Raw genomic sequence first — 18,866 nt, 5'->3', positions numbered from 1 at the left:
CTGCTAGCAGCCTAACAGAAGTGGTGTTTAGAGCTGGGGGTTTGTTGCAGAATTGAGGAGGTTCAAAGTAATCTGTCAAAGAAGTGCTGCTACATTCATGAGTCGTAAAGCTAGCTGGCTCCCAGCTATGGGAAAAAAGTTAATTCATAGGGCTCATAGGGCTTGCATTTGTCAAGGAGCAGGACGTCAATGCTATCATTATCAGGCAAATCAGCCAGGCGTTTAATGGTAGAATCAGGAGACATTTGCTCTCCACTATCAGAATGACATCATAACTAAAGCAGCCTTCGGCGAGGGGGGAGAGCCGGGGCAAGGCTTGGGCTGCACGCAGACTTTGCACTCCTGCCCGGCTCGCCCCACCGACGGCTGCTCCCCTTCCCCACGAGGCAACTTCCAGCTCTCAGCTGCCTCCCCTCCACAACTTTCCCTCGCAGCATCTGAAACACCAGCGCCTGATTCTACAAAGCACTTCTAAACCTGCCCGACCCAAAACTGCAATATTGCAAGCCAGCCACTCGCTTAGGAGGGGATGAGCTTTACACAGAAGCTACAAATTCACTCTAAAAATTGCTGGTATTTTTAATTACTTCAGTCATCTTCATCCTCCATCAAATGGGGGGGTGGGGGAGTGGGTACACACACATTAAAAAGCTAGTTGCCTCTCTGAATTAAGAAGTAGCAGCTTAGATAACTTAGTCGATTTTTAAGCACACACAAACACATACACAAACAACCTTTGAATATTCTGACATATATAGTGATGATCTATTCAATGACCAGAAATATAACAGCAATACACATTTCCCTTCCACAGTAGCCATAATTATACAAGTCAAACAGCACAAATTACAAACTGCTAATCTATTTTCTTTTAAAATATCACCACAGGTACACAGGCATGGTACAAAAGCCTCACCTTGTATAACAACTGAGAGGGAAAAAGTTATGAAAGCAGACAGAAAACCTAAAATCCCTGAGGCTACAAAAAAATCCCGCTATTGAGAAATAACCCAAGAGACCACATAGGGAATGTACAGCTTTCAGAAGCACTTCTCATCTTATTTGCACTTAACCTATTGATGTACTTATGCAGGTCACTTACTTTTCGGATATGTTTGAACCCTTTATAATCATGCAGATCGCCGCGGTTTTCACTTGGGCTTTTGTTTTTTTGGTTTTGTTTGGGTTTTTTGCAAACAAGTTTCATTTAAAAAAAGATCCAATTATGCAAATCTGCTCCCGGATAGGTAGTGAATATTCAATATGATGGTGATACTGTAATAGTTCAATGCAACGCACTGTACTGGACAGATTTATGAGGCAACGTCACTACTACGCTCTGGTCCTCGCTGAAGCATCTTGAAGTTAATTAAAGCTGCAATGTCCACTTTTCCAGCCACCCTCCTCATTCAGGTTTACTATTTCAACATCAAACCACCGAGGGGGCCTCCCCCCTCTCTCCGTACATTTAAGCAGCCTTCCACAGTCAATGAACAATGAACAAAGATTTGAGCGATAGCGGGGGGGGGAGAGAAAAAAAATCTCCACAGGAATAATCAAATCCGGTTTAAACAAGTAAAAATATAGTTTCTAATATTAAACTAGAAAAGAAAACATTCTTCTCCAAGCGAACGTGCAGAGGCGCTTAGCCAACCCCTTCAGAAAGGGTCTAAAAGCAGCCAGTCCTTTTTATTTCGAGCAGTGAATGAGCCCAAACAAGGCTTCTAAACTTAATTATGACACTTAAAATAGTCTTTTTCCACAGAAGCGGGCGGCTCGCCGCCGCTATCTGTATCAGCCGGGCACATCAGCTCAGCAAACACGGCCCCTGTTGGATTTATTTTAAACTGCACGGGGGGGCGGGGGGCGGCGAGGGAATGCACGGCCCCGCAGAGCGCTCCCGCCGCGGGCGGCCGGGCAGCCGCGCCCCTGCCCCTGCCCCGCGCCCCGCACCGCGCCCCGCTCAGCGCCCCGCGCCCCGCACCGCGCCCGCCCTGCCCCGCACCGCACCGCGCCCCGCTCAGCGCCCCGGCCCGGCGGCCGCTCAAGTGCCAGCCGAGGGATCTGACAAATCACGTCCCCGCCTCGACAGTGTATCAGCCGCGGCCGCATCCGCCGCACGCCCCCCGAAACAATGCCCGGCGCGCAGGCAGGCGGCGGCCGGAGCCCCCCCGCCCCGAGCGCCCCCAGCCCCGCGCCCCCAGCCCCGCGCCCCCAGCCCCGCGCCCCCAGCCCCGCGCCGCGCCGCGCCGCGCCGACAACTAACTTTTCGGATGGAGCCCGTGCGAGCCGCCCCGCGGGAGCCGCGGACCCTCCGATAAAACAGCAGAAATCTTCGCGACCTTTTATTTTTGCGTTGAAGTTCACAGGCGGCAGCGCTCCCCCAGCCCCTCTCTCTCTCTCACATACACACACACACACATACACACATATATATTAATTATTTGCAAAACTGCAACAGATGGGCGCATTAAAATCTGGATTCTTTCCTACACAGCCTCAAAGAATCTCTCCTTCCTCTCCCCCCCTCCCCATCCCCATCCCGCTAATCCCGCCGCCGGCCCGGTGCCCCCATCGCCTCCCGGCCGCGCAGCCCCGCGCATCTCCCGCGCCGGAGAGCGAGGCCGGTGCCCCGCGCAGCAGCGGCGCCCCCGCGGCCCCTCCGCGCACGGCGCGCCGCCGGCAAGGTGATGCTCCTTCCCCCCCTCCCCGCCGGGGATTGCCATTTAAGTTTCCTCCTTAACCTGTTACTTTCTCCGGGCGCTGACAAAAGCCCCGGCGGCGGGCTGGCAGGTGCCTCCCCGCTCCCCGCGGCGCCGCCGGGCGCGCTCCGCTCCCCCCGAAAGGGCTGAGACCTGGCCTGACATTTAGTGCCTACTTGAATGTCACAACGCTCCTCGCAGCATTATGCACGGCTCCTATTCATAAGAGGTCGATTAGAGCACAAAATGGCAGGTCTCTTAGGCACTTGAATCTCACAAGTTTGACACATGGTATGCATCAGCTAACTTTGATTAAAAAAAAAAAAAAAAAAAGAAAGAAAAAAAAAAAGGGGGGGGGGGAGTTTACAAATTACACCACGATTAGCGGGGATCCTAACGGGGGAGGGAGGGAAGAAAGAGGGGCCCGCGTTTAAAGTCACTTCAGCAAAGTTTGCTCCGCAGCAAGCCTTTAAAACAAAAAGTTTGTGGGCAAGTTAAGGGCAGGGTGGGCGCGGGCTGGGGCCGGCGGCGGGCGGACCCCGGGCAGGCACAGCCGCGGCCCCGGCACTCGCCTCCCCTCGCCTCGCCCGCCCGCTCCTTTTTTGTAAAGTAACGGTTTTAAAAGAAACGAGAGAGAAAGAGGAAAAACGTAGGGTTTTCTTCAGGCTAAGTTCTATAGCGCCATTCAATGGCTTCTCCGCTCCTTTCATTATTTTCTGCTTTTCCCCTGACAGCCCTGCTTGCAAACGTCACTGCTATGGATATTTAATTATACTGTATTTTTTTAATCACGGTGGAAAACGCAGGCCCCGTTGCGATGATTAAAAAGAAATAAAAAACAAAAACATACTCCGGACTGACTTTGGAGCCTCTTTGATGGCTCGCGGGAGCCTCCCGGATCCTCAAAAACCCCCTTTTTTTACCTTTGTCTTTCTTACCTTAAAATTTAAAGCAAAGCGTAGAAGAAACTCCCGCACGTAAACGGAGCGTTGTAAAAGATTGTGTTCAATGAATAATGAAGCATGTCCACATGATTGACTTGATCATTTTCTTGTGCGGAGGGGGAAAAGTGCGGCGCGGGGCTGCCGCGGCCGCCCGCTCCGGGTAGCCCTCCCAACTGCTTCCAGCACATCCCGAGCAAAGAGCGCTTTATTTTAATCTGTCTCTTTTCAGAATAACCCCCTTCATTGATACTGATCACCCAACATCACAAGACATCCCCATCTCTCAGCGTGGACTCCCCCTATCTGGTAGGTGAAATGCATTGTACCATTAAAAAAGCACTCCATTGTCGTCTTGGCATAATTCACAGCAACTAGATAGGTCTTGCGGCATTTAGCTTTGATGAGCCAAAAGCTGAACCCTTGATATAATAATCTACAAAGAATGGTCTGTGATCGTCCATTTTTTCTCCCTGTCTAGCAACTAAGAAACCATTTAACACGGCGCAGCTTGGTCGTGACCTTGAGCGCGTGTAAACACCCCGAGGAGCCCGCGGCGCTCCGCAGCCCCCCGGCCAGCGCCGCTGCCCGCGCCCCGCGCAGCCCCCGCGCCCGCGCAGCCCCCGCGCCCGCGCCCCGCCGGCCCTGCCCGCGCCCCGCCAGCCCCGCCGAGCCCCCAGGGGCAGCCACAAAGCGCCCTTCTTACCTGCTCCCGAAACTATGCAAAGTCTCTTTCTCCTAAAAAAAAAAAAAAAAAAAAAAAAAAAAAGCAAAAAAAAAAAAAAACTCCCGGGGAAACCTTGGCGGACAGGGGGACCGGAGCATCAGTCACCGCTCCGGCGTTTAAGAGAAGTAATCAGCGATAAAGTGACGTTGATCTGCACTGTAACCTTGTGGCGTATTTAATGTAAATAAGCCAGTTATGTTGCCAATCGCATGCATACAAACACATAAAGGTCCTCAGCGTTGCATTTTGATTCTTTCCATTAGAGCCGACTTTATTTACATACACTATTTAGGGGATCATGATAATTCTAAAACAATACTAGTGCCAAATGATTATGAAAATATGATTTTAATTAATCACGTAGTAGGCAAGGAAATTAGCATACGGTAATTAAACTTAGAGAAAAACGTCATGGAGGTTCTCTGCCTTATGGGTTCGGAATAATCATTAAACGATGGGTTTTCAGGACTTAATTATCAAACAAATAACTTTTTTAAAGCAACTTTACACGGTTTATCCGCAGGGCAACGATTTAGTAAATAATATATAACCAAGCAAACAAGGTGCAAATGTGACTGGTGAAATAGGTTGTGTTTCTACAAAGCAGGAGGGGGGGGAGAAGCTGAATAATGCAATTATGGATTCTGTGTCCCATAGTTGACAAAAGCATGGTGCCTCAATAGACTCTTTGTTATGGGATTATATAATGATTGTGGTGTAATTATGGGAAAAAAGATTTAGTAATAATAAAAAGTATCAAAATACACCAATGAGCAGCTTGTTTTAAAGAAAAGGCTTGCATGTGACATTAGGGGCATGTTAATAACAAAAAGCCAGGATCCGAAAGGGTTGACAAATAAAAAAGACTGTGATGCGCATGATTAAGAAGCGATGGAGACAGATTGATTATTCAAAATGCCGAGCCACAGGGACACTTAAAACATTGATTCAGGTAAGACTAGTTTCATCTTGACTGAAATGAGTTCCCTGAAGATGACTGGCATACATTTTAAATCAGTTTACTACATAAAAAGCATAACATCACAAGCTGAAACCGTCTAGTTAAAATAGGAGTCCATGAGAAAAAAAAAAAAAAGTTTATGTTTGTGGCAATTCCCAGAGGGACTATGGAATTGCAGAGGAAGGGGTATAGATTAATTAGCTCTTCCTAAACACTGGACTTAAATGTGCCCATCTTTTATAATCCCTAGCCTCTGTTTCTGGAGTCTGTGGTCCAATCCCACTCCTGCAGGTTATGGGGGTGATATTAATAACCCTAAAGGTACAATAGGACTTTTTTTTCCCCTAGAACTACAGTGAATTAACTTTCTATAACTGAAAAATTAGCGACATTTTTGCAATTGGTATTTGAAGTGAAGTTTATAAATAGTTGTTCAGAGCCATTCAACGTTAAAAAAAAAAAAAAAAAAAAAAAAAAAAAAAAAAAAAAAGATTCCCATGCCTATACGAAAAAGTTTAGGAATTCACTCTGCATTTTCCAATTTGATGTGTCTGAAATTCTCTTTGAACAAATTCCAAAATACAAGTTTTTTCTATAGAAATTAGCATAGCAATCACATCAATAATATCACTATCTCTATGGGAATGATAACTGGAGCAGTGGGGGTGTTCTTTATTTCAATTCTTCGTGGATCAACTGATTATATTCTGTCTTCTTTTGAACTTGTTATTGTAAGTCAAGTGATTCTTTATAAGTGACAGCCCTGACAAAGAGACGAGGATGGGAAAGCAGGTCGAAAGGAAGTCGCCATATGGACTTTAAAAAAGGCACTTTTTAAACAAGATAATGGGGAAATGGATGTTGCCTTTTAACCCTGTCAAGGCTGAACATTATTAGCAGTCTCATAAAAGAATGAGCTATACCTTTTTTAAAAAATATCAGATTTCACCTTAGGATTTCCGTGACCTGGGGCTACATAAAACAAACCACATAGGAGGGGATGGCATTTCAGAGGCAGGGGCCAAATCAAGTACCTGGAATCAGCCACAGACAGGAGATTTCAGAGCACTGCACAAAGAGTTACAGAAGAATGAGAACTCAGGAAAACCCCATGGTTCTTTTTCCTGAGACAAAGATAAGAATATTGACTAGAGATAGGTGAAACAGCAACTGACAGCAGAGGAGCTTGAGACATCTAACTGGGATTTCCTGTTCCTCTGGAGTAAGTGCATGATGCTCATTTAGAAACAACAATTTGAGTGAAAACAAGCATGAACATAAGGGCTTTGACTCTGATCTTTGCAGAAATTCAAATATTTCTCCTTCTCTTTCTGTTCTGAAGGGAAAAAGAATTTCCCTCCAGAAACTTTCAAGTGGACAAAGATGAGGAGCCATCTCTCAGGAAGATGAGATTAGGTACTAAACCCTCACTAAGATGAGGGCAGAGTGATGGTCCAGCATTGGTGAATCACCAATCAAATTTGTGATTTTTGTTGGGTTTTTTGTTGTTGTTGTTTGATTTTGTTTTGGTTTTGGTTTTGGTTTTTTTTGTAGTCAGTTGGATGGTCCAGATGATCCTACAACTCAACTCTACAGGAAGAAAATATCAAACTCTTCTCAAAATCTGGAAGAGCAGGGCTACTGATTGTAGGCAGAGGTGCTGTCAAGGGAGGATTCTGTTAACAAGACTGATCAAAACTGTCTTCCCCAGCACCTCATAGACGTGATTATTTGGGCTGGGATGGCCCAAAGGACCACAAATAGATAATGTAGATCCATGAGCTCAGTGTATCCTAAAGATAAGAGACCTCCTCATTTTATTGACACAATGATGGGCTCCAGCACCTAAGCAATGAATACTGGTTAGCTGGGATTCAGAAAATCTCAGATTTGAGCTCAGGGAAAGTTTGCTCCAACATCTCTCAGAATTCAGGGTATTCTCAAGCACCATCAGCACTTCTGTAGTTCCCCCCAGTATTCCTTCCTATTTCTCCCCATTTTTCAGTGTTGTTCCTTTCTCCTTTAATGGCATCCAGGGAAAGGTCTTTTCTCTTCAAAGCCTTTGTGTGCTCTTAACTGTGCTTAGGCTACTTCTCCAACTTCTTTGGTTGGTTGTATTCCTTCCTGTGCCTCCTCCCTGAGTGGGCAGGAACATTCTGTGTCTTCAAAACAAGACAAAAACTCTGTATACAGAGGACAGAGGGAAAGATCATAGGAGATGTACGTTGTGTGCCTCACTCTGAAAGGCTCTTGCACTGCCTTACAGCATAGTGAGCACCTTCTCAGGGAGGAAAAGCTATCAGCTACAGATTTGCCAAACTTTAAAAAGCAGGAAGTGAGAAATGACAGCTTAGTTCCTCAGCCAGGCAACATTACCTTTCACCATGATTTCCACCTTTGTGGAATGACAGCCTTCTGGAAGACCTCATTTCAGACAGAAGTAAATAACAGGGGATAATATCCCAAGTCTCCTCAAGTTTGATGAGTCCATCAAAAGTCCAGGTTGGAGGAGTATTTATGGGGCTTTACACAGGAAAGTAGCAAGACAACTGGTCATACAGTAATTTACACAATGGGTGGGGGAGAAACATTAGCTTTATATTTAAATATTTATAAGTTGTTTGCTTTATAAGGAAGGACCATGGAATAATCCTGCCTTTGTTCTTAAAAAGTGTGATCAGCATTTTCTTCCTAAAGAGAGCTGATAAGCAAGTGGGCATTCTTTCAACAAAGGCAGAAGAAGCCCATTGAAAGCTTAATGCCTTTAGGAGGGGGTCTCTTCTCCAAGGAAGAACAGAACATCAGGTCTTTAATATTGATAAGGAAAGGCACATAAAAGAAATCATCCAATAACAGGGACTTCTCTAAATAAGGGATTTCAGAAAACTTGCACTAAATGTTTCAGCAAACTCTGGAACAGGTGGTGTGATCTACATGGCAGTCTGAGCCAGTGAAAACACAAGTCAGCCAGTAAGAAAGTTGCTGAAGCATGGTTCAAGAAGACATAAATAAAACACTCAAAAGGGAAAAAAGGGAAAAGCCTTTCATAATTCCTGTTACAAACATGGGGGTTTCCTGGGCAGAACCCCAGCAAAGTGACAAGGTGGATGGAGATTTTCCCAGTGGCACAGATTCTAAGAAAGCCTCTTGGTAAAGGGACTCTGAGTCTCAGCTTTCAAAAGAGAGTAGAGGCAGAACCTGTTTGAGAACAAGCTGTCTATTTCCCAGGGGCCACCACCAAAATAAATATCTCTTTATAGATTCAATCAACCAAGATTGTACTCACCATCATCACAGGGTCAAGAAAATTAGAATCTGTAAGAAGTTGGGCATTTTTAGGAGATAAAGCCACATCCTCGGTATAGTAGTCAACTATCATTGAGCCTGACATCACAGACAACTTGCATGGGTCAGCTAAAAGCAGATACTAAGGTCAGGAGCCTATGTTGGCCACTTTTTGTGATAAAATCATTGCAAAAATTTATCAAATCACAGCCACTAGGAAAGAATCCACATGAGAGTACAAAATGGACATTAGGAAGAAATGCAATAGAAGCAGCATCTAAAGCCAGGTCACTGTGGAGGTGTATCTCCCTCTCACATCACTGACTCTTTTCCTTTGTAAAATAAAGGCAAAACTGCAATGAAAGGAAAAAGTCCTTCAAGGTATTATGGACTGACAGACTGATACATGGCTTTAGAGCTTTCTGTGGACAAAAGTGGTCACCTTTGTGTTTTTTTAGAACACAAGGAGCTGCGTAAACTGGTAACAAAGAATTATTTCCTCCCCCCCTTAAGTAAAAGACACTTTTTACATTAAAGAGTGAACAATGTTCTCAATAGATCCACCTAGTGGAATCGAGCAAATTCTGCTTTCAGAATAAAGGCACAGCATTTATAAACCCATGCAGGACATACTTCTGTGCCCATCTTCCATTCAGCACAACAGGGGCTCCCATACCCTCCGAGAGAGCAAGAGTAAAAGCTGCAGTAAGTCTCAGTACAAGCACAATGTAGAAGATCAGGAGACAACTGTTGCTCCAGGATTTAAACTTTAACATTTAAATTTATGTGGAATTGGTATAGCAGGTCTCCTTCTCCAGCTGTAATCACCAGGAATTATGGTTGATCAAGAGGAGAAAGTGCTGGGAAAAATATCCAAAAGAATAGCTGAACTTAAACGTAAAATGCATTACCACTGACTTAGCTCTTGTAGCAAATTCACATTGAGCCTGTTCTCAGTCTGTCAGAGCTCTTCAGGAGCTATTTAAAAGAGATGGTGAGATCTTACCTCTGAGGTAAGACACTAGAATAATTTTCTGGGTAAGCATTTTTTCTAACTCAACTATTCTAACCAATATCCCACTTTTCAACAGTTTCCTTAAACTTTTCCCACTTCTTTCTACCCAGGTCCAAATGATGACAGCAAACCCAAGACATTTAATGGTTATAACTTTGTGCTCATCCCAGCAGTTGGCCACTTTCCCTTATAGATGAACATCAGTGTTCCCAACGTGTTGCTTTGGCAGATCCTGTTCCATGCCAGTTCTCCCTTTCCTCTGCCATTTGCCTCCAGTCCGCTGTGCTGCTTGTGCCTCCATCCTGCCTCACAGCTGCCCTCCCAGAACCTCCTCCATTGTCAGACACCACCTTGTTTAACCTGTTGTGCTGTCAGAAAACTTGTGGGTTTATTTAAAGGAAAGAGCTACATTTTAAGGATGTGCTGCAAATGTTGTTGTCTTACCTTTTAAGCTGTTATTTCACACTTTAAGCACTGCATTACAGTAATTAGAGCCACCAAACCTTTTGCCTTCACCATCTGACCCTGGCCCATGGGCAAGGTGCATCATTTACCTGGCAGAGAGCTCTGTGCTGCCAGGAGGGGAACACCACCCGTGCTGTGGGGGACACAGCAAATGTGTCCCTGAACTGCATTGCCTCACATACAGCCACTCTGGAGGGTGTCTCCACAGAAGTACCTTGGCTCCATTGGAGTAGTGGCTGAGGTTGAAGAAAGCCTGGGGTATTTGGGGAGGATCTGAAGAGTCCTGTGGCAGACCACAAGCCATTTCACACAAGGGTGAAGGCTTCTCCCCTCAGGGCTCCAGGGCACGGGCTGTGCTGTGTGAGGTGGACTCAGAGATGGGTGTCCCCCTCACCCATGGCTGGGCTGTGATGTGCCAGCACCAGGGCTGGCCCTGGCAGCTGTGCCTTGTGCTCATGGCAGCCAGAAAACACTGCCAGGGTGAGAGAGGGCTGGGAGCCTGAGGGCAGGGCACAGCTCACCCACAGCTGGCCTGAAACACCCTGGTGGGGCTGTGAGCCTCCTGCTCACACCCACACCCAGGGACACCATCCCGAGGGGTACAGAACAGGCTCCTCTTTAAACTAATAATAATAGCAGAGCTCCTATGAACTGGCCAGGCTGTTTATGTCTGAAGGGATGTGATTTATGCCCGGTGGTTTGGTGTACCCTCACCACAAACACCAGCTATTCAGCTGAAGCTGCAGCAGCCCACAGGCTCCCCTCCATGGTCCTGTGTCTGCAGTCCCCAGCATGGCCCTGCCCGGGCACACAGAGCTGCTGAGAGTCCCACAGAGGGTCCCACAGGGGATCCCACAAAGGATCCCACAGAGGGTCCCACAAAGGATCCCATAGAGGATCCCATAGAGGGTCCCACAGAGGGTCCCACAGGGGATCCCACAGAGGGTCCCACAGAGGATCCCATAGAGGGTCCCACAGAGGATCCCATAGAGGATCCCACAGGGGATCCCACAGGGGATCCCACAGAGGATCCCACAGAGTTCCAGGGGTGGTGGGTGGTCAGTGAAGAGCAGCTGGGGCTGCAGCCAGTGCACATGAGGGTCTCAGCACAGTCCAGGAGAGCATGGTGTGGTACAGAGAGAAAAACTGAATTTTCCATTCAGCATTGTTGCTTTGCTCCCAAGAGTTGTTTTTACCAATTTCAAATAATAAATTGTGTCTCTTTTTTTTTTCCTTAAATAGCTTAAATGAAAATGACAATCCTCTCTTTTTGTTTGTTCTATCCTCAAGCTCTACCACTGCACCTGCCCCTTGAAAGGGTCACTCTGTGTATCCAGACAGACACAGGACCAAAAAGTTGCACTTCAACTAGTGCCCAAGAACATGAGAAATAATTTCCTGGAGGAGAAAATTGTACCCCTGGTTTTGTAATTAGGGAGGCTCCACTGTACTGTGCCATAGCTTCTTTTTCAGGGCTGCTTTCTGAGAGTGCTAATAAAACAAAGAGGACTATCTCACATCCTCACAGGAGACTGGACACTTGAAAGTGATTTAGGCAACATCCCTGGAGAATTGCAGAGGCTCTGGGAGTGGGACAAAGGACAGAGCTGGCTATGATATGTATGTGAAAAATGTACATCAATACAGAGTGACACCAGTGCAGAGCAGAACATCTGAAAACTGATGAAGTGGAGATCTCTCTGTGTAATGCAAAGCACCTGAATGATGTGTGTACACACAAAGATTTGTTCAGCTCTGCTCATATCTAGCCCTCTTGGACAGTTGGATTTGATTTGCCATTTTCCTGCCAAAATATTGTTGCTGTACCTCAGCACCTGGCCTTTCTTCAAAGAAAATGCACATGACTCTCCTGTCCTCACCTAAACCAGTCCAGAATATGAGTTCAGGAGAGGTTACAGGGACCTTCTCTAATAAAAAACATGTTTCTAATAATTTAAAGACTCAAAAATGAAGACTTGTATCTTTAAAAATTTCCTGTTTCCATAACACTGTTCATATATAGCTGCTCACCCACCTTGAAATGGAGACTGATATAATCAACCTGCTGGCTTAGAATGAGAGGGTCCCACAAGAGGCCAACTAATGCTGTCTGCACAGCCAGCAGAGGGAGGCAAACAGTATAATTGGGTTTGATTACATTATTTTAAACAGAATTTTAAGGAGTTCTTAAACAAATGGGAAACTGGTTTCCTAAAAAGTAATTCAATGAATAGTTAAGATAAGCACTTCCACCAAAGTTTTACAACAGCAAAGGTGATGTCAAAGAACACCAACACTATGACCTTTATAATTTCCTTCCTGTTAAGCTCAAGGGGCTTTAAGGCTTTGGGTATTTCTTTTCAATTTTCTCACTTAACCCAAAAGGGTTTTTTCCAGATACTATTTAATTTTACATAAGAAACTTGAGTCTTTTTTTTTATTTTTATTTTTTGGAAAGCATCTTTGCATAATTAGAGGCATTTGAAGGAAAACTATCTCTGAAACAACAGGGAAGTACCACCAAAATGTAAGAATTGTCTGAGATCGTTGAAAACTTACTCTGCCTAAACAAATGAGAAAGGACAGTTCTCTCCAGTGAGTCTCCAATGCTCTTTTAACAACATATATTTACCCCATGGAGGAAAAAAAAGGAGAACAGGATGGAAATTTCCAGCTTAAAAATTTAAGGATGAAAGAAAAAGTGGACAGTGAAAAGGATAGAAGCAAAGACAGGTATCCTTATGCCCTGCAAATTAGCAAGCAAACAAGGCTTGAAATTTTCAAATATGTCAGGAATTATATGGAAACCTCAGAGAATTCAAATAGCCTACCCATTTTCCAGGAACACTGCAAATTAAGAGCTCTTTTTTCTTATCATTCCATATCATCCTTATGTTGGATTTAAGCACCAACTGATGCTGTTGGAGAGCATCACTTTAAGATACAAGTTCCACCCTGGGAGAGCCCTCAAGGATCAAAAGGCATGAGCGTGTGTGGCTGTGTTGTTTGACACCTCTGTAGCCAGGACTTGTCTCTCTGAAGCCCCACAGATGTGCCAACAGCTGCAGAGGTGGCTGAGGAGCAGGAGCTGCCTGCCTGTGGAGCCGTGCCAAGGGAGCCTTGCCCCTGGCACTTACAAGGGAGGAACAGCTGAGGTGGGGTAAATCTCAATTCACAAAGGACGGCAGACACTGAGAGCCACCCATAGAGGTATTCTGCACGGGGATTCTGAGCCCACACTGCCAAACTGCATTTGTAAAAACTCTGAAGGTTGTTTTTTCGGGTTTTTTTTTTCTGTTTCTACAGTAATTTAAGCTAGAAGCAAATCCCCAAAAGCAGAATGATACACCAAGCAAAATCAGTGAAGCTCAAAGACTGTGCAAATTGCACAGAGGTGTGAATAGGACTTGTTATGTCTTTTTAGGCATCAAAATATGCCTAACAATGTGTTTCCAACCAAGCTCCCAGGAATTTTAAAATGGGCTGCACCCTTTTACCTCCTCTATGCCCTGTGCTTGGACTACCCAATATATGAGCAGCAACAGAGGTTGGAGGTATTTCTTTGTGCAAACAGGCTTATGTTACTGCTGCAGTCAGGGTTTTGCTACCATTGCACTACTGTAATTAATTTCCAGAATATGGCCCACTGGGCAAAATTCAAGTTACACCAGTAAAAATCTTGAATAAATCCTTGGAAGCTAAAACTAATCACCACTTTAGAAATCCAAAGGTGATGAGCTTATCTGGTTAATAATAAGCTTTTTAAGAAAAAGTTATCAATCTGTATTTAACCAATAGACAGGAACTGGTTCAAAAAGAGTCTTTCCAATCCATCAGGTAATGAATGCCTATTAAAAAACTATAAATAAGCATTCACCCGAGAGCTTGGAATGGCACTTTGAGAGCCTTTCTGGTCACTCAGGTAAATAATGAGTTTTATATAACCTTTCAGCAAAGATTTTTTTGCAAATGAGGAGATGAAATGCAGGGAAGCTTCTGATTAATGTTAAAGTTGGGGTACAAGCCAATGCACAACTGGGAATTCAAAGTTAAAGTTGGCAGTGGTGTTCCCTCACTCTGTTTCCCCTAAGGGCTAAATGTTAAAGACTCTGTTGTCTTTACTTTGAATGCTTATGATGGCTTCAGTTTAGGATTTTATTTATACATGGCATTTTACTGATGAGTATTTTGTGCTTTATCTGTTCACCCAGCAGCCACAAAATCCAATAGGAATTGTAGGGAAGGGCAAAATGAAAGCCTCTAACTAATGCGTAGTCACCATTAAAAATGCCTACTACAGTGGTCTCTCACAGTCACACTCCTCCTCAAATCTACAAGCATTGTGCTTGTTCAAATCTAAGGATAAGGGAAAATAAAGTCCAGAATGCCCTGAACTTTCTGGAATCTCCTTCCATCAATATTTACTACTCTCCAATAAAATCACTCTTATAAAATACTTTGAGCTTTCTTGATGACTAAGAAAAAATACACCCATGAAGAGATCCATTAATTATCTTAAAATCAAATAACCTGGCAACCAGGATATATGGCAAAATTAAATATAAGCCCTTTCCTGGATAGCTCTGCAGTCCTTCCTAAAAGATTGCTCCTCAGCTGTCCTCGACACCTAACTAGAAGGAAAAAAGGACTAGGACTAGAAGAAAAAAATGGGTTTCACACCCTGAGGGTTCATAAACTTCATTTATTATATACTTGGAGAATGAAGATTGTACTGCAGGTTCAGGGAAGAAAAAGAGGAACTTCTCCCAACTACAACCATGAGACAGACATTTGAAAAACCTAAAATGGAAAGCAAGAAGAGGGGGAAAAAAGTGTTTATATTCAATACAGATCTTTCCTGATCCTTGTGCTTCTGAAGAAATATATCCTTCCAATTGTTCCATTTTGTGTTAAAACATATTTTTTGCATTTATTAATAATTCAAACATGTTGTTGTTTAAAAAATATTCATATGATGTGTTCATAGTTTCCATATACATATGTCAAACTTTAGCTTGTTTTACCGTTATAATCTATGAATGGATTTACCCTTTGTTTCTGTTTTCAAATCTCTGAGGAATGTTTGATTAGGTAGGAGGGTTTGTTTTATGCATTACTTGTTCATCATTGCACAAGTGCACAGGCTAAACAAAGTTGGCATACTTCATACTGATTGGTGGAAACAGTGTAGTTAAACAGTGTAGTTAATACAAGGGAATGAGTAATTTCTCACCACAGCTAATCAGCTGCACAATAGCCATGGATCAGGCAGCACAGCCATATATCACAAATGCATTTTGAGGGAGCTCGTAACACACGTGATTATCTACCAGGATCTGCTACAATCGTTTCATATTAACACACTCCCTCTGTATTTATTTAATAAAATGGATCTCGTGTGCAGCAGTCTATATACATAGCCAGACAGAATACTAGGAATTATCAAGTTAATGGCAAACCTAGGAATGCTCTGGCTGGTATATAATGGAGGATATGTCCAGGGTGTTGCAATTTAACAATGTCAGGTGAAAAAGAAAAGCAAGAGCACTGAAGATGACAAAACAGCTTCTGCTGCACTGAAGAACTTAAATCAATTTCATAATTCTATATCTACCACTGTGTACATCTATAACTAAGAAATTACAAGATAAACACATTCTAATGTTATTTACCAGGCATCTTCTGTGTTAACTCCCTTCCATTCGTTTGTGATGTGCTGTCCTTTATTATGACTTGTAAACCTGTCATTCCTGAAGGAACTATTTTTAACAGCTCAGCATCAATACCAGTTCAGAATGGCATCCCTCTGTTAGGAAACAAGGCTGGGTTCAGTAGGAGTTAACATTAACAATTCAAGAGACTGTAGGAGAAATTAGAAACATGAGCCCTCCATAATGATGATAAAATCAAACTGGCAAATAAATGTATTCTCAAATGTCATAGTAAGAAAATGGATGAATATATGCAACTAAAATGGTCTCTTAAATTTCAAGTGCATGGCCAGGATTCTCAAGAACTTGCTCCTAAATAGAAGAAGCTGAATTAGAAATCTATCAAGTAATCTCAGTACGGCATATCTGCACATGTAATGCAAACTTCATGAAGTCCACAATTTCACCCTACTAGTCTAATCCAAAGCCCACTGGGATCTATTCCTCTGAATTTGATGAGTTTTGGATCAAGCCTTTTGAAGATAAGGAGTGAGCTGGAAACAAAATGATGCCATAAATCAGAATGAGTGGTACAGAATTAAGTAGTACAAAATATAGCTTTCAGTAGTATATTATGCTAAGGTTATAAAATAAAACAAAAAAAATATTGATGTATCAACACTAAGGAAAAAGATACACAAATATTTGTGTTATTAAGGAATTAATGAAATTGTAGTGCTTCATTTTCTTTGAAAATATAGGCTCTATTTTGATATTCACACTTAAGGAAACACTTTGGCTCTGATAAAACCAAGTGGATAATTAAAAATTATAATATTAATTGTACCCTTAACACAGATAAGTAAACTTGGCAAGAAAGTTTTAATGAGTTAAGTGAAAAGGCAATGTCTAAATTAACTGAGTAAATTGGCAAAGGGAAATTTATTGTATATACTGACCCTTTTAACTTGTTTTAATGTCTGAATTTGAACTACATAGATTAGTTTTCATTACATGATACATTAAATTATAAGGATAAAAAGTATTCCTCTCAGAATCTGCTTTCTAGGACAGGTTACAGTGCTTACAAATTAATTGTCCTGTAATATGTTATAATAGTAACTCTAAATCCATGGATTCAGTCAAGGTTCCTGGGGGAAATGACAGCTACTGGAATGTATTTAGAAAGTCAATATAAAAGAATAAAACACGATCACACTGAACTTTGCTAGAAATGCAAACAGTTCCACAGCACATGGCAGTTGTGGGGATTCCCAGAGCTCTCTGGATGACTTTGGCTCCTGCAAAGCTCCTCTGGCACAGCCCAAAGGTGTGTGCAGGGTGACAGTTCAGGGACATGAGCCCCTCTCAGGTCACACACAGGTGAGAGCCCTGCTGGCCAGGCTGCAGCAGTGGATCTGCTCTCACAAGAAAAGACACTACGTGCTTATGAAAGGTGCCTGGCACGTTCCAGAACAACTTCTGGATCAAATAACCTCCTGCCAAATCTTGACTGAAAGAGCTGTGACGTAAAAGCTGACATAGATGTACACCCCACTGGGGCCTGTCTGACTGTATCAGTTTTTAATGTATCTTTCCATTAAATCAAAGATCCAAATGCTAAATCTAGCACTGAGAGACAGCAAGGGAATTTGTGACATTCCTCAGAGGACTCGGTGTCCATAAACTAATGAATGGATAAAACTGATCTCAATATTTAGTTTCTCATTTTTGACAAATATAATATTGATGATATTTTAACTGTTTCATAACACCGTACTTGTGAAAATTTAACTGAGCAGAAACTGTTCGACCAGAAATACACAGCAACAGATACTGGGATTATGAATATAATTAAAAAACAGGCATGGCAGAAGATCCTAATATAACATGATTTAGAAGTTCAAATCTTTCAGCTCCTACTAAATACTGTCAAGCACCAAGAAGTTCTGCGCCAGAACCAGCTGAAAACAATGGAAAGATTTCCATTGGTTTAATAAGCAATGAATCAGATTCATAAAAATGAACCAAGCTAGTAAATGTGCTGTTGCTCAGAGTGGCTTCTAAATAAATATATAAATCACATTTCTCACTCTGAATCCTCTGATTCTGGAAGGCACACAGTAAGAACAAAAGAAGGTGAAGACTGTACATTCAGAAGGAGAAAAAGGCTTCTCGCAGGTCCTTCTAACATAGCTGATGAAAAGAAGGACATTTAATGTTTGGAAGCTGTTAGAATCTCAGCCACATGCAGTAACAGTGCAGAGGAGTGGATGGTCTGTAATCACTAAACTTCAGAATGTTCAGTTCAGATACAGACATGGAAGTCCAGTTCAGTCCACCAGGAAACACTCCCCTAAACCTCTCAGAGGGCATTTAACTATTTCCCACTTCCTCACCACAAGTTCAGGGAGCCAGCCCCTGCCAGCCCCCAGTGTGGGGGTCAGCCCTGTCCCCCAGGACATGACATCCTCCCCTCCTGGTACCCTGTGGAGGAAGAGCTGCTCACCAGTGAGCCCTGGCAGTGCCCACAGCAGAGACCTCCTTCCTTTCTGGGAGGACAGAAACTCTTCTTACATGAGCCTCTCACGCAGCAGCCTGAGAAAAAGAGACATTTCAGGTTTGTAATTTGAAAGTGTGTTATTCCCGTGCATCCTGGAGTGTCCAGGGTGCTGCCATCAGAAGACAGGGGGAATCTCTTGGAAAAGGAGAAAGAAGTGTTACCTCAGCCACATCCAAACTGTAAATGGGAACGGGCAGACTGGGGAGCTTTCTGCTGTTCATTCAATACACCGTGAAGTGTCAAAAATCTCTTTTACATGCTTTTTTCCACCTCCCTTTAGAAAAGGACCAGAATTACAACCAAGAAGCTAATAACTTGCTATGAACAGTGGTATTTGTCGAGGCATGCAGTTTCCAAATGGGAATTTGGGCTTGTTTTTATTCTTCACTTAACACTTCCCCTGCCCAGCACAGACGTTTACACTGGTGTTGTTCCGACTATGACAACACACAGAAAGCACATGGCCTAATAACTCCGACTTTAACAGACCCGTGGCTTCTAACAATGCAATTGCAGAGGAATTTGCCCTAAACAAAGCCCAAATACAGAAGCTCCC

The 18,866-nt window shown here is 43.4% G+C and overlaps 1 protein-coding gene across 5 annotated transcripts in view; it reads right to left on the bottom strand.

The window, feature by feature from the left end:
- Window positions 1-4,378, bottom strand: part of ZNF536 (zinc finger protein 536) — a gene marked incomplete at its 3' end in the record, with an annotated part of 339,887 nt that extends 335,509 nt beyond the window's left edge. For 3 of the 5 annotated variants that reach the window (XM_083870372.1, XM_083870376.1, XM_083870377.1), the window contains exon 1: window positions 3,641-3,854. Of the gene's footprint in view, window positions 1-3,640; window positions 3,855-4,349 lie in introns of those variants that run through there. The other 2 variants (XM_083870374.1, XM_083870373.1) reach the window with 2 other exon arrangements.
- Between the last annotated feature and the right edge of the window lie 14,488 nt (window positions 4,379-18,866).

This window comes from Zosterops lateralis (genome assembly GCF_965231275.1).
Source record: "Zosterops lateralis genome assembly, chromosome: 12".
Lineage (NCBI taxonomy): Eukaryota > Metazoa > Chordata > Aves > Passeriformes > Zosteropidae > Zosterops > Zosterops lateralis.
This window is presented reverse-complemented; position numbering and strand designations above follow the sequence as displayed.